We start from the raw sequence: 14,613 nt of genomic DNA on the forward strand, positions 1-14,613 counted from the left end.
TTTTTCTGTATCAAATTCCTCAGCTTTATCTGTTGTGGGGGAAAATGTTATTCATCAGACACAACAAAAAATAAAAATAAAATAGAACTGATGTCACCAAATAATGCAAAAATGAATGACAGAAGTAAAAAAAAAATCCTTGAAGTACTGTAGTACTTTAAGTTATTATTTCCTTTCTCCAGGTGCTCAGAAAACTACTCGTTTATGGTTGCTTTTGTCCTGCACTGTCCCAGCAATTTGCAGAGCAATCCAATCATCCTTTCGAGCAGCATTGTCAGCAGGGAGAATATTCTCAGCCAGCTTCCTCAGAAATGTCCCAGTGCCTCCTACAGTATCAAACAGCCATAAGCATGTTACCAGATGTACAACAAAGACAGAGCTGAGTAAACAGCCAACAAACTACTGAGACTGTGGAGGAAAAGTCCTTTCAGCAGCATTGAACAAAGATTTTATATAATTAACATAAAAACTCTTGCTAGTTAGTTCCCAGTACATCAGAGTACATGAAATAAATTATTCTATCATTAGTTTCTCTTGCTAATGGAAACTCAGCACAGGACTGTGAATACTAGTCAATCTTTTGGATTCATAAAGTCCCTCTGAAAGACCCTATCCTTGGCATCTACAACCCAAAGAAACCCTGTAGAGATTTTTTCTGACTTGCTCAAGAACACAGACAGATAAGGTTCCTTTGCAGAAAGAGATAATGGTTATTTTGAATGAAATGAGTTATACTTGGTATTAAATTACTACTATTTTTAGATGTAAACAAAAAAGACTGCATGTTATAAATTATTCAACAGCTGTTAAATAGAAACATTAGGACTTACAGAGGTTTTAGCTTGCCCAGAATTAGAGTCTGATTTGTTCCCAAATGAAAAACAGAAACCATATTTCTGAAATTAATTCAGATATAAAATTATTCAAATAATGCATTAATATTTACAGCTCATAATCCCAGCAGTTTCTTCATTCTTTTAGCATTTCATATTTATGTTGATTTTTTTCCCCTGTATTTCTTGGTAGTTAATATTAAATACTTTTAATTCATTAATGTCCTAATAGACTCATGGAATTATTTCGACTTCTCCATTGGCCCAAATTTCCATTAGAGTTGATCATTTCTGATATAATTACATTCCATTAATCAAACTAAAAATGAGACATATCTAATGCCAGTAATAATTTAGATATGATCTATTATCATTTTAGTCACAGCAAGTGGTTTCTAGTCTGTTAAACTTTTTTTTTTTTTTTTTTTCATTCAGTGTGCTATGGTATGTAGCAAAATATGTAATGTCAGTTCAAATTACCATGCACAATTCAAAGATAAGAAGTGAGGACACTGTTACTTCCACTCTTCTGCCTTGTAACTTGAGGATCTCCCTCATGTTACAAATGCTGAAGTTACATGATATTTAACTTTGACAATGCTTTGGACAAGAATTTCAGAGATCCCTAGAAATGTCCGGCTTCACTGCTTATATCAGTGGAAAAAGACACTCTAATGTGATGCTCAAAGTGATTTTAATAAAATCCATCAACACCGGGAGGAGCAGGTAGACTTCAAATTGTGCTCCAGCCCACACAGCTGTCTTGATAGAAAATTGTTTCCACCCAGAAGTGTTATGTTATTCTAGTGCTTAAAAGGATCTGGAAAGAACTCAGGACTATCATTGTGTTCACACTGGTACAGTCTCTTGCCCATTGCTTTCCTGTCCCACCAGATGGTGACATGGATGGAGAGGCTCATAAAATAATATAGGTTGGAAGGGACCTCTAGAGGTCATCTGCTCCAGCCTATTTCTCCACCACTATATCTAGGCTAGGTCAACTAGCCTAGATATATGCTATACGCTCAAGACTTGCCCAGAACTGTTTTGAATATTTCCAAAACTGGAAACTCCACAAAACCTTTGGGCAACCTATCCCAATGTGTGTTTACGCTTGATGGATGAGGCTGACTAAGCTGTGTAGTCTGACCAGTACTTTGCACAGGAGGAGGTCCTTTTCACAGAATCACAGAATTGCAGGGGTTGGAAGGGACCTCCAGAGATCATCGGGTCCAACCCCCCTGCCAAAGCAGGTTCCCTAGAGCAGGTTGCCCAGGTAGGTGACCAGATGGGTCTTGAATATCTCCAGAGAAGGAGACTCCACAACCTCCCTGGGCAGCCTGTTCCCGTGCTCTGTCACCCCCACCGTGAAGAAGTTCTTTCGCATGTTGGTGTGGAACTTCCTGTGCTCCATTTTGTGGCCATTGCCCCTTGTCCTATCCCCACAAACCACTGAACAGAGGTTGGCCAAATCCCTCTGTCTCCCACACTTAAGATATTTGTAAACATTGATAAGATCCCCCCTCAGTCTTCTTTTCTCAAGGCCGAACAGACCCAGGTCTCTCAGCCTTTCCTCACAGGGAAGATGCTTCAGGCCCCGTGTCATCTTTGTGGCCCTCTGCTGGACTCTTTCCAGGAGATCCCTGTCTTTTTTGTACCGGGGAGCCCAGAACTGGACACAGTACTCCAGGTGAGGCCTGACCAGGGCAGAGTAGAGGGGGAGGATCACCTCCCTTGGCCTGGTGGCCATGTTCCTTTTAATGCACACCAGGATCCCATTGGCCTTCTTGGCCACCAGGGCACACTGCTGGCTCATGGTCAACCTGTCGTCCACCAGGACCCCCAGGTCTTTTTCTGCAGAGCTCCTCTCCACTTATAGCATTTGTACAAGTTTTTTACGACAAACTAGAGTTCTGCAAAAACTTCTTGTTTTCCTGAGAGTCCATGAATATTTTTCATGCTATACATGCTGTTTACTTAGTTCTTTAATGCTACTAAACGATGGATTCCATTCTCTGAAGAATAGTTAACCTATGGATTGAAAAGACTGAAATAAGACTATTGCTCTAGGAATTCGGATTTAAATGCAATAAAAATCCCAGACATGTAAGCTATTAGTTATGTACTTATGATTACATGAGGACAATTAGCTACTATATAAAGTATCCCCAAATCTGGCACGTTGACCAGGGAACTGTTTAAAGGTAATACCAGAATGAACACAGTGTTTCTCCATGACTAACACAGGACACCTGAGAAGATGCAGAAGAACAATGTGTTTGTCCATTCTAAATATAAGTTCTCTTCTGAGAACATGCATCTAACAACTGTGAACGGGATTCATAATCCTTTTCAAGAGGGATTGCTGGAAGCAACTGCTCCTAAACATCTCTTTCACAGCCGTAGTTACAGCATTCATTCAGAGTTGTTCAGAAACAAAGAAGGTAATACATGGCTGAAGGCATGGGTTTTACTGGCCTGCATCATTTGCTCAGTGGTAGGACTTCTGGATTCTATTTTCTCCTAAGGCTTTCTGTTTCTGAGATTGTTGACCCTACAGCTAACATAAAATTGTCTTGCTGATCCACTGAGTCAGGGCTATTCTTCCATAGATATATATATATAATTGGAATATACCTCCTCCCTGCAGCCATGAAACTTGGGTACTTTTATGAGCAAAGTGAATCCTTAGCATCCCTAACAGAAGTGCAAGCCACTGGGTTCATGATGGAAAGATGGACACGGACACCACTGTCTAAGGGAAAACTGGACATAGCATGAGACTTTGCTTCTGTTCTTGATCATTTCAGCATCCCGACTCAACTTAGCCAGGAGATATTTTAGCAGATGTAGAATTTCAGTTGTAGCATATGTAGAACCTGCAAGTTTGTCAGGGAGACGACTAGTGAATTTTATATGCTTTCAAGTTCAGTTAGCTACTGAGCAGATGTTTTCTCCTTTGCAATTTTGGAGTCTGACACCTGAGCTTTATCTATATATTGTATCTGGCTCTGAGCACCTTTCCTGTGTATTTTAATTACTGCATTTACCATTGAAGTTGAAGATAGTTGCCCTTTTCTTATGGCCAAATTAAATTCCTGCTAGAAGCCTTTTAATTAGTTCTGATGTTCAGTAGACCAAACATAAGATAAAAATAACAAGGGGTTTTTATGGTTTCATTTTGCCCATGCTTAGTCCTACTGAAATTCTGACTCAGCTGGAGAAGAGGAGGCCAATATGTAGCACTGCATGATTCACTACAAATATTTCAGATCTCTGGCAGCAGTTACATTAAAAATTTTATAAATGTATTTTTTTCTGGAGAGAATCCCATGTTTCAGCTCTTCCAATGTGGGTAGACTCAGTTTCACCCAAAACAAAGGTGGGCAACAGTAACTTCAAGCAAGGTTTAGTCTTTCAAATTTCTACATTCCTGTGAGATAATCTCAAGAATTTTTGAATTTATGTCCATTTTCCCCAAGCTTTTAGTTTAGTTTTAGAACTGGCATATAAAGAGTATATTGTGCATTATATAAAGACCTGAAAAGTTCTTGAGAACTAAGATAACGTAATTTTATTTTATTTTTTTAATATGACTGACTTGCATAGATGATTTTCTGTCTGCAAGTACATATCCCGCTTTACATTCAGAGCTTTGTAACCCTTCACATTATCTGCCCTGGCAGTACTTTTCCTTCTTTTCCTCATGCTCATGCTGCTATGCCCATGGCCTTCTAGTTGAAAACCCCAATACTGTTGCTATGGCGGGGTCTCATGGAAAATAATGGCCACCAGTGTAAGAATGACCTGTTCTTTCCCCCTTTTCCTACACCTTTATTGTAGCTTTTTGTTTGCATTATGGGGGAAGGACTATGGGAGTTAGAGAACAGAATGGGCCATCTTTCTCTGGGTTTACCATTTCTTGTCTTCTTGTTCTTTTTCTTCTTGATCTGATCAGGCTGGTGTCCAGTGCCACTCTTTAAAGAATTTCAAGGGTCTGGAGTGGGCTTTGCTTCTGGGGAGGTGACATGTTTCTTTCTTTTAAAGCCTGTCCTTTGGATAAAGACCAACCCCAGACCTCCTGCCCTGTTAATATTTCCAGTTTGTCTGGAATGACCTGAAAAATGTGTCTGGCCACATTTTTTGTAATGTGAGAGGTGCTCATGATGTGGGTCTTAGTTATTTCCAAACATTTTTCAAGGTTTGGACTTTATAAGCAGGCTACAAAATAAGACCTCCTACAACTGCCCCATCCATAACAAGAACACCTTGAAAACCAGAGTGGCTATTGCCATGGCTCCATATAAATCCATGTACATGAAGGGGTCCCTGTAATTCTTTACCATCACCATTTTCACCTGCTTTCTTAAAATAACAGATTCTTCTGGGGCCACAAATGCAACTTCATAATCACCTTTGCAAATTGAAAGGAGATATGTTTGCTCTGATCAGTCTTTGAGTCTTTGTCTCAGTGCTGATCACGTTTGTGTGATGTTGTTGATTCATTCCTTATATCTCACAACCTCCAAGTCTATGGCCAGGCACAGATTAATTTTGTGAGAGCCTCAGTCAGGAGGAAGTGGATGGACCAGATATTCTTTGAAGAGGATTACTCAGGGAAGGACCTATTCTCAAAGCATCAGTCATTGGCTCTTTCTCTACTGCAACTCCTGAGCTCTCAGATTTTTTTTCTAGGACAAAGCTTGCTTTTGTGAGTGTTGTTATCATTAGCTGTGTTAGGTAATATGTATGGTAAACAGTGTCATCTTGGTAACCTGGTATTGCAGATACTATCGTAGAGTATGAACTCAGAGTTTGCTGGCAAAGTCAAGGTTAAATTTATCTGAAAGATCCATACATGTTCATCATGACAAGATAGCCACGTCTATAGCAGGACAGACACACTTAACCATGACTTGCCTGGCTGAATGCAAAGCTTATGTGCCTTTTGACTTTTCCTTAATGCAGCAGTCGAAGGATATTACATTATATCCTGAACTCAATGGGTCAGTCTTTATTGCTCTTTTTCTGCAAGGAAAAGGTTCTTGTACTGTTCCTCCTGATCTTTTCTTCATTCTCTTGGTGACAGTTCATCTGCTAGTTACAGCTTTTATGGATGATACTCTGATTACTTTTTCAGCAAAGTCTTTATATGAGCACACTAAGTACTCAAGGAAGGCCTACAGGTATTGTACTTCTGCTCTTATGAGCCTGTGAGGAAGGACATTTGCCACCCTGCAGCTGCAGCCTGTGCCATAGCATGCCATCCTGATAACAGAGAACAGACACCACAACAAATACCTCTTTAACCAGCAGCCAGTCCAACACTGTCTGAAGAACTTCTGCACAGCAAGTTGGTAAAACCTTCCCCACCCAAGAGAGGAACAAGCACAGGCCACATTGGTGTGTGAGTGAATCCCAAGAGCCACACATACCCCAAAGATACACAGCCTCTATCACCTTTCCCATGCTGTTCAAATGACAACACTACTGTTAGAATGAATCTTCCTATTTTAATTATGGAAAATCTGCCATTGCATTCATCCTCAAAACCAGCACTAGTTATCACATTTACATAGTACCTCCTGGCAAAACAGCAATCACAGCACCCCTTTGTACTTCCCCAAACCTCTCTTAGGCTGGGAAACTGTTTTTATTAGCTCTTTTCAGCTTCTCAATTGTGTCATGAGCTTACTAAGTTGCAATTCTTCTGCTCCTTCTCCCCCTCCCAACATCTCACCCCATAAGACAGACAGTTGTCCATCTATCTGCCTCCCCAGCTCACACAGGATGCACATAGTGAGAAGTCTGAGGAAGGTCTCATGCCAGGAAGGCTTTGTATACTGCTGCCTTGTGGCTCTGCTGGAACACTGCGTTTGCATCCTTATCAGACTCACTCCTGAGGATAGTCATGGAGCCAAAACCTAGTTCCTGAAAAGTAGAGATAACTTGAGGTTTACGGTCACAACATGGCTCCCAAGAGCTGCATGACAAACAGTGATGATGTGTCATTGTAGCTGTCAAAGCCATCGTTCACTTTCCAGAGAAGCACCACTCCAGGCAGGCCGCACAGACACAGGCAGGTGCTGTCAGCACAATTCCTTCATACAGCAAACACAAACCTTTGCCTAAGCTCGTTTCATGCCCTTCCTCTTGCAGTGCTGATATGAAGATGCTCGAGAGGGCTTATGATTGCTGGAGATGACAATGAAATATGATCACATTAAGACAGCTAATGTTAGGTCTAGTGAGCACAGAGTGTGGACCGGAGTCACATCAGTTAATAGGTTCCAGGGAGACTCCCTTGTATGGTTTACTTTACTCGTATAAAAAGAGCCAAAAGGGCTGCTGCAGAGGTACCAAACCACAGTTCCCTTCTAGCAATATTCAGTAACTCTGTACTGTTCACTTTGGCAGTGAACAATATGAAGGCAAACTGGTGCACAGCAACTCAGGAGCAAGCAATCATTTAAAGGCTTAAACCTCAGTGACAATGTAGATTGATTTCTAAGAAAGAAATCCTTGTTCCAAATAATTTGATAAATTATATAATTTCTATAGGGAGAATTAAGCTGCACTGAATATTGACATGCTCTCCTTCTCCTGGCTATATAAAAAAGAAACATATGAATGCTATATGTTGAATGAAACATATGGCTTAGGCTAGCACAGGGAAACAAACACAAAAAGTTTGCCTATACTTTTCTGTAGTGTTTCTACTGAGATGAAGTATGTTGATTAGCATATGAATAATTCTTTAATTCTTTTGGTAGAAAAAAAAAAAGTGTAGAAATTATATACCTTATTACCATACAGGATGTCCGTGATCATGAATTCGAAAGCTGGAATAGAATAGAAAAGAGACCTTTTTTAATCATCTCCTGGTATTAATACAAAGGCACCAGAAGGAGCAGATGAAACAAACCATTTAAGTTAATACACACTTGTCAAGCAAGAAGCAGTATGATGACATGACTCCAGCCTCTCAGAGGAAAGATTTTTTTTTTTGTTCAATGAAAAATGATATCCCAGTAAAATGCCCAACATAAAAATAGAAATGAAGTTAAGAAATACAAAGCTCTTTGACTCGTCTCATCTATTCTCCCTGCGCTAATAAATTATTATGTTTGATGTTATGGGAGTATAAAGAGGAGAAAGCAATACACCACCATAGCTTGACAAAACTAGCAAGATGCTTCCTTTTAATGTCAACATACAATAACTATTTTCATAGTACCGTTACAGGCGTCAGCTCCCTATAAATACCTCTGTCCCATTATAGGTAAGCAACACTCAGGAGACAGAAACCACTTGAATGAAAACCTATCCCTTGCTAAACAAACAACCAATGGTGTGCCAAAAAATGTCTCGTAGCAGATTCTGGATGACATGCATGTCACAGTCCATTTGGATCTGCCAGATTTACAGGACAATGTACTTTGTATATCAATCCAATGTACTCTGTGTATCTATCTTTATTTCATGAGCACATTAGGTAAAAATAAAACAAGGTCTCAATCACCTTTCAGCACACAAATCAAACTTAGTAATATCCTAATTGACATTTTTTTAATTCACAAATTCCTTAAATCACAAATGCACTAACTCATAAATTCACCTTCTTGTGCACTTCTGAGTAAAATAGTTACGTTGTTGACGTTTGCAGGCATGGGAGTGGGCTGCCCAAGGTATAACCCAGTCTTAGTCCAAGTCAGAGAAATTTCAAACTGCATATTGACCACTGTGGCATACAAGCCATCATCTCAATGGTTAATTGGCTTGCAGACTCCCATAATGATTCCTAATGGCTCAATTCCCAACAGGCATCACCAGCCCTTGATGGGTTATCTAATATTTTCATGAGTACACTTGTCCAAGAGGACAAACTTAACAGACCCTTCAGTAGTGTCATGACCATTTGGGCAATGGTGGTGGTGGCGTTTATGTCTCCTTTATAATGTATTAGCTTCTTCACCCAAGTCCAGGTCGCAGATACAGACTACTAATATTTAAGCAAAAGGTAAGGCTGGTGTGGGCAAGTAGGGTAAGTGGAAAGTCCACTGAACTCCATGCCTGAGACAACATTCCTGTAGTATTTTATTTTTAATCTGTGACCCGTTAGCTGATTATATCTCTTGTGGCATTGGGTGTATAGCAAACCATTGGTTTAATCCTGCTTCAGTTGGCAATCTGGATGCAGTGCATGCACATAAACATTACTGAAACTGCTCACTACTTTATCTACAGTTGTAATTAATTTCCACCACTTGGAGGTGCATGTCATGCATCTGATATAATCTACTTGCCACACACCCCAAAGGACATTTCCTTTTCTAAGATTTGGACAAGATAATCTTTAGTTTCCTTATCAAATCCACAGGTTGCCACTATATAGAATCATGTAAAAGAACCAAAAAATCGATTAAGTTGCAAAAGACCTTAGAGATCATGAAGTCTGCTACTGTATGATCTGCTTGTTACTTAGTAAGTGGCCAACCTCATCCTGTGGTGTGCAAGTCGTATGCTCCAGTGTGTCCAAGCCATTCATTCAGCCATTTACTGAACCATTCAGTACTCAAGGCAGAACAAAATCCTGCCCAATTTATACTAGCTAAGTGGTTAGCTGGCCAAGTGGAACAATATTTGTGACCACTTTGCCAGTATAAATGGGGCAGCATTTTCTTCTGCCTTGAGTACTGAACATCTAGGCAAATTCCACCATTTTGTGGTGTGCTGCAACATGCCCCGTAGTAATAGGATGACTGTTGACGATATCTTGTATTTGCTCCCAATATTTGCTTCCCCATATATCTCAGTTCTATGCCTGTCAATCGTGTTTTACCCAGTTTCCTCACCGTTGTATAGCGCCAGCCCATACAGCACAGGAATCAATGTGTACGGTCTGTATGCCATTTCTGCGAGCTAGTACTATGGCACAGAGATCTGCTAATTGGGCAGAACCTTCTAGTTGCTCTGTTAGTACGAGTTCATTGGTTACAGATACCGTAGCAGCTGTTTCTCACTATTTATCCTGTATTTTGCAAACACTCCTGTCAGTAAAACACAGACCATCTGGCTGAATTCTCGGCCATAACGGATATGAGAGCAAGGAGACTCCATATATTCAATGGGTATTCCTATGTGCTCCACAACTGCAACAACTTTATTCTCTTTTGTTAAGTCATCTCCAATTTCATGATGACAGGTATACTGTGCACGCCTTTGTACAGTGGCCTTCTGTGCTACACCTAAAAGTACTGGTTTACCAGCAAGAATGGGCTTAAGAATAGGTCTTGGCAATGAAATTTTATGCTCCTTCCCTGGGTCAAGGGTTCAGTTGCTACTAGCTCTTTGTAAGCTGCTAACAGCACCTTTTCAAAAGTGGAATCCTGGTCCTCAGCACTCTGCCTTATACACATGACATATATGTCACAACAGTGACCTCCTGTGGTAATTTTACTACTTCTGGTTCTTTAGACAACAGAGAATGAGCAGTGGTAGGACTGACTAAGTTTCAAACCTGTGGTGAGTAAAAGTATACTGCTGTGACTGCCAGGCAGAAGCAAATCTCTCCCTATCCACATCAGACACCGGGATCATTAAAAAAACCACACATCTACAGTTGTTGTCCATAGAAAGGCATGTGAGTTATGGGAATTGACTACTGGTTACACTTGAAGCAGTTTGGTGTCAGCATTCAGGGCATTATAATCCACGGTTAGTTGCCACTTGCCATTTGGTTTATGTAATGGCCATTCAGGAGAATTTTAGGGGGAATGGGACTTGGCCATGATTCCTTGTTCCTTCAGCTGCTTTTCAAATGCAGTAACAGGACAGATGGCATCAGAAGGTGACTTATACCATGGAACATTAACTACCTTGATAGGTGATAAGGGGGCAGCTGTTTGTAACAAGCTAATAGGGGTGTGTTGACGCAAGGCATGCTGTGGGTCAAACGGGATGGTGTCCCTATTTCCCATTTTCCCCACAAGTGCACCCATGACTGGTCCTTCGATATATCCATACATAAAATATGAATAAGGTTGGGTGGACTCTACATCTGTTACACAGCGTTAATTTAGCCCTGGCCAGTGGATGAGTTGTGACTTGCCCATTGATGCCTACAACTGAAACTAGTTGCTTGCTAAGTGGAAGCTGTCCTTTTTAAGTGTCCTTAATTACCATTAACATCTGGGCTTCTGTGTTGACATGGAATATTGCAAAATAGCGATCATTAACTGCAACCATCATCTCAGGACTTGGATCCCTAACAGTTGGAGTAGCCACCATGAATACGTTCATTGGATCAAGCCCCTACCCTAATTTCCCATGTATTCAGGTCTGAGGTTCAGTGCTGATAGCTTTGGAGATCCCTCCGAGCTCACATCCGTAACATTCTCCAGCTTTCTAGGAATTATTTTATCAAGTCATACACCATCACTCCCATCCCCAGTATGTATCCCAGAAGGCTATCATGAGGAGTTAATGAGGGAAACCTGGCCAATTGCCATAAATGGGAATCAGCAGCCCATTTAACTGACTTGCAGGGATCCCTTGATCTGAACACATTTTCCTTAACCTCTTAAGCTCAGTAGAGACTGACCATGCTACCCATTTTCACCATCTTGCTATTCCATTTTTGCAGTGACAAGCTAGCTCTTTTGCATTGCATTTACTTTAGATGAGGTTCTCCTAGTTTTTGTGATGTATAGTGTATATCTGCTAACATACAACGGAGGATTCCAGTTTAAGCCTGCCTAAACAGTTAAAACTGAGTCCAATGTTTATTCTGCTCCCTTTTACTATATGGCAGACATGTCCTTGGCCAGAAACCACATCCCAGGGAACTGGCTCTGTGGAAGACAGTTGTTTGGTACTTGGGGCAATGTGTGCTGGTCCTTCTAGCTCAGTTAAAATGTGGGTTTTCAGGAAGACAGTTTGCAGGTTGGTTGCCAAGGTTCACTGCCATATGCTTTATAGTCAGAAAGATGTTAACTAGTAGGCTGTATAGTCAGAAGGATGTAAACTATATCCTCATCACAAAATGCAAGTCCATAAAGTACTTAAAATATTTGGTCCTGCAGTATCCAACAATATTACTGAACTTAATGCTAATGATCAAGCTTCAGTCAGGGTAAGGTGGAGCTGATTGGCTCTGCCAGTACAGATTTTGTTAAACAGGCTAAGTGAGTTTGCCCAGGTTAGCTTGATATCTCCCTCCAGGTCTCTTAATTCCAAGACAGGAAAACCTCTGTAGCTCTTCTAGCACTACAAGCTTGGGGCATAGTGGCTCGAAAGCTGTGCAGAGGAAAAGGATCTAGGGGTGCTCGTTGATGCTCGCCTGAACATGAGCCAGCAGTGTGCCCAGGTGGCCAAGAAGGCCAACGGCATCCTGGCTTGTATCAGGAATAGTGTAGCCAGCAGGACCAGGGAGGTGATCATCCCCCTGTACTCAGCTCAGGTGAGGCTGCACCTCAAGTACTGTGTTCAGTTTTGGGCCCCTCACTACAAGAAGGACATCGAGGCCTTGGAGCGTGTCCAGAGAAGGGCTACAAAGCTGGCAAAGGCCCTGGGACACCAGTCCTGTGAGGAGCAGCTGAAAGAACTGGGGTTGTTTAGTCTGGAGAAGAGGAGGCTCAGGGGAGACCTTATTGCTCTCTGCAACTACCTGAAAGGAAGGTGTGGAGAGCTGGGGATTGGACTTCTTGCAGATAACCAGTGATAGGACTAGAGGGAATGGCCTCAAGTTGTGCCAGGGGTGGTTCAGGTTGGAAATTAGGAGACACTTCTCAGAAAGAGCCGTCAGGCATTGGAACGGGTTGCCCAGGGAAGTGGTGAAGTCATTGTCCCTGGGGGTATTCAAGGAAAGGTTGGACGTGGTGCTTAGAGACATGGTTTAGTGCGTGATAGTGGTGGTAGGGTGATGGCTGGACCAGATATCTGGGAGATCTTTTCCAGTCTTAATGATTCTATGATTCTATGATTCTGTGATTCCAGCAACCTTCTCTTGTGCCCTTCAGCATTTGTAATTAACAAGGACTAAAGTTTTGTTAGCAAATAAGCTAATTTTGATTTAAAGTAGCTTTGCATTTCTGTTTGTCTACATTTTACTTCTTAAGCATTCCTTCAGTTTTTCTAGTCCTTCTTTTTCTTTTTCAGTTGGACAAATTCCCCTTCAAATGATCAATCTGATCTGTCATTGCACTTAGAGAACTGCCTAATAGCCAGCATATCTGAAGTCACAGCTTTCAGATATTTGCCAGTAGGTAAGGGACTTGAACTATTTCTTAAAGGGTATTTTTTTCTCTAGGTTGAAAAGAGGGACACCTTTGGGCAGCTGTGCTAGCCCTGCAGTAACAGCCAATGTGCTCCTGGTAGGAGTATGCTGGAAATCCCCTGGTCATGGTGAATTCAGGCAGCCAGTGCTGATCTAACCTCCCTAATCGCCATCTACCCTAAGCACCCCAGGGAGACCGGAAGCAGAACTGGCCTCTACCAGCACTTTTTCAATTGCTTTGCAGTTTGGCCTGGTAAATAAGCACACACTCGGCGCTGCCCTCGCTGCTCGGCCCTGTGGCAACGGGGCAGCTCCGGGGCCGGGCTGTGCCTCCAATGGCCACTGCCGCCATGTTGTGGCCATCACGCGGCCCCGCTCCTCCCTTGTCTCTCTCCGTAACCTCTACTTCCAGGTTGTTTGGAAGTGAGGCATTTCATAGCTGGCACCCTGGGGTGTGACAGTGTGAGGTTTTTAAAGAGGGTTAGGATCTCAAGGTAAAAGCCACAGGTTTCCTGAATACTTTGTGTGGCCCCTCTTAAACACAGTGAAACTTGCTCAATTGCCATGCTTGGCCTACAGTACATTTTGATAGGCTTTAGGGAAATATGCTTGTCTTCAGGGGATTTTAATGGTTCTTTTCAAAGGCTCTTTTTAATATATATTTTTTTACACATTTGCAGTTGTGCAATCATGCCAGTCCCATCCAAGAGCATCAGCGTGACATACTTTTGTAAAATGCTTCAGAGATGCAGCTATCTTTGTGCTTGAAGTTAGGTAGACTGTAAAATTGTTGCTGACTCTTGCGAGTACTTCTTGTTCCCAGAGTATTTTTTAAATTACTTTTCATAAAAACGCATAAACACAAATTGTTGAAGACAGTAGATATGCAGCAGATTTATTGAACTACCATCATCAGTTCACCAATTAGTAAGGTGATTTTTTCCTAGTGAGCATCACAGAAGGTCAAAGGCTTATGTCACTGTCATCACATCCTTCAGCAAATGGTAACAGTTTCTGGGATTTTTTCCTTCTAATATCCAGGGATAATCAGCGTAATTGGGGTCTGAGAATGGCACCTGTTGATGGACAGTTTGAACACATGAGAAGATGTAGGCCTCATTGCTGCTGCAGTCCTACAGATGCTTTATTCACTGTTAGACCATATGAACAAAGCAGACCACCAAGTGTTGGTTCAAATTGCTTCCTGTCCAGCTTGACAAGATGGGTGTTGGAAGCCATCCAGTGGTAGGAGAGAATGGACAACAAATCAAAGGGCACCTTGTGACCTGAAAACATACACACTGACAGAGTAGGTAATGGGCCAGACCACATTTAAAAAACACCGATCCTCTTTCTTCTCACTGCAGAACAAGCACTCTGGGTTCATCAGTTACATCCTTTTTCTCAGAAAGAGCAGTCAGGCATTGTAATGGGTTGCCCAGGGAAGTCGTGGCATCACCATCCCTGGGGTTGTTTAAGGAAAGGTTGGACCTGGTGCTTGGG

Source organism: Cygnus atratus, chromosome 2 (genome assembly GCF_013377495.2).
Source record: "Cygnus atratus isolate AKBS03 ecotype Queensland, Australia chromosome 2, CAtr_DNAZoo_HiC_assembly, whole genome shotgun sequence".
Lineage (NCBI taxonomy): Eukaryota > Metazoa > Chordata > Aves > Anseriformes > Anatidae > Cygnus > Cygnus atratus.